The sequence below is a fragment of the Phalaenopsis equestris genome, unplaced genomic scaffold (genome assembly GCF_001263595.1).
Source record: "Phalaenopsis equestris unplaced genomic scaffold, ASM126359v1 Scaffold001019, whole genome shotgun sequence".
NCBI lineage: Eukaryota > Viridiplantae > Streptophyta > Magnoliopsida > Asparagales > Orchidaceae > Phalaenopsis > Phalaenopsis equestris.
This window is the reverse complement of record NW_018165458.1, coordinates 51,390-53,921: the sequence shown is the minus strand read 5'-3', so window position 1 is coordinate 53,921 and position 2,532 is coordinate 51,390.

Sequence of the window (2,532 nt, the reverse complement as noted above, 5' to 3'; positions counted from 1 at the left end):
TATGTAATTTGATTTGAACTTTGCATTTTCTTTGCTTTAGAATTATGCTTTTAGATCTCTGTATAGTTGAGACTAAGCATAGGATGTTTTGTTTTCAACATTTTAAGTGTTGTGGCTTGGATTGCGACGCTGAATTAATGTATTAAGGTTGAGAAAATACCAAACTTAGGTGTGTTGTGCAACGTATATTGTAACTCTTGGAATTTATATATAATTGTGATGTTTTGTGTTGTGAAAATTTACTTGTGATAAGTATATCATTTAATCACTTAAAATTATGTCTATGATTATTGAACGGATGTCGTCGAGACTTGAAATTGATCAAAATTGCAAAAATCTGGAAATTGACCCAATTTTGAAAATCTCGCTGACGACGCCATCTGCCGACGGCGACATCGACGCTGTCGACGGCGGATTTTTCCCGAGACTTAGACTATTTAATTCAATAGAGCTCGCTGAAGGCGCTGAAGACCCCACCGATGGTGAGATCCCAAAAAAACACCTTTAACCATAATTTTGACCAGTCAACCGCAACTATTCATCATCCCCTTCCCGAAAATTTCGATCTAGAGCTTAAAGATCTTGGATTTGGGGCGATTTCAAGGCATTTAGACACCGGATTTTATCATCCATCGGTAAGAGCTTCACTCCAAACTAAAAATATTTGATTTTTATCTTGAATTTCTTCCACGTTGAGAAGATCCAAAAAAATTGAGATTGTGGAGAAAATATTTGGAAGAAATTCATGGAATTTAGATTTGAACTCTTAGAGTTACTCTTGGAAGCCTTATTTGAGTATTTGAAGTGTATTTTGGAATTTTTTTCATAATTTTGATTAGATTGACATGGCTCCGCGATAAAAGAGGCGACTTGAGTTTGACGAGTCTTGCTTTGTCAATGCGAAGGCTCAGTCGAGATTTACTTCAATATTTGAAGGGAAGAAATGTATATAAGATCATGTTTTTGAGAGTTTGGGAGGAGAAGTTGAATGAGTTATTATCGAACGGAGGTGAGAGAACTTTTGTTATATCACCAATAAGGCTGCTGTGAATATTGTGAAAGAATTTTATGCCAATGCGTTCTATTCTGAGGACGGAACCGTTCGAGTAAGGGGTTTTTCTGTTGAGTTTAGTGGAGTTCGCATTAACTCATTTTATGAAGTCCCAGACTCCTATAGCTGCAATTATGAAACCTTCAGTACAATGGAATGCCCGCTGAACGTGTCATCAACTTTCTCACTGATGGGAAATGGACATGGAAGATAAAGCAACGGGAAAGGGTAAATTTGTTTGCTTCCATGTTGAATGCCACATCTAAAGCGTGACACTATTTTATTTTCTCTATTCTGTTACCTACCTATCACTATAGTGAGGTAACAAGAGATAGAGCTATTCTAAATTTTTGTATTCAGAATAATCAAACTATAAATGTGGGGAGAATTATTTATAAGAATATATTAACCACGACAAAGAGTAAATCAAGGGGAGGTCTGGGACATCCTGATCTCATTTATGCACTTTGTCAACTTTTTGGAGTTGAAGCTAGGGATATGAAGAATGGGTTTTCCCTATGAAACCCATTAGTAAAGCTAATTTGAAGACATATGAATCCCATGAAAAATGGAGATCGGGGAGTAGGAGTCAAGAACCTTCTACTAGTAGAGATATCCCCTTTACTAGTTATGCCCTTCCTTCCTCTAGTTCTCCTACCCTGAATGATTTAATGAATGAGTTAACCTTACAGCAAAAGAGTATAGAGCAAATAAATGAGAGAATTGGGGGATTCAAATGTAGACATGATCATGATAGTGTGCATCTACAGAGGCATTCTGATAGCTTACTATGAAGCTCAGGCCTGACACTACAAAGGTGAGTCTGATGTTACTTTTCCTGAATGCCCCCGTTATACTCAGTATCAGCCCAATCCACCTGCTGACCAGGGAGACCAAGATATAGTATGTGATTTTGATATATTATAGTGATTGATGTACTTTTGTTTTGTGATTTTGTGATAGAGATAGATTTATGTTATTTGTACTTTCATTTTATTGTCTATTTTATTTTATGTTTGCATAAGTGTTTAGTGTTGTAGTTTAAAATTTGCATTTGTAGTTGTTATAGACTTTGATTAGTACTTTGTAAAATTGTAATGTGATGTGATTTTTATTTGCATTTTAATATATTTGTAATTATTTTTATTTACTATTGTGATGTGTTAGTGAAATATTGTGTTTGTATAATGTTTAGTTTTGTACTTATTTCAAAATTTCATTACCCAACAACTTCTCTGATTTATATGTATAGAAAACTCCTAATATTACAGACCAGTTGAAGTTAAAATTTTGAGAAGGAATTGCAAAAATTTCCGAATGATGAAAATGCCTAAAGTATTAAGGTATGATTTATATTTAGAATTTTCTTTCCACCTGTATCATTCATATTGAAAAATTTAAGTTTGGGGGAGGGAAGAAAAATATTAACTATTAGATGTTCTCAATTTTAATATTTTCAAAAATTATTAATATGATTTTTG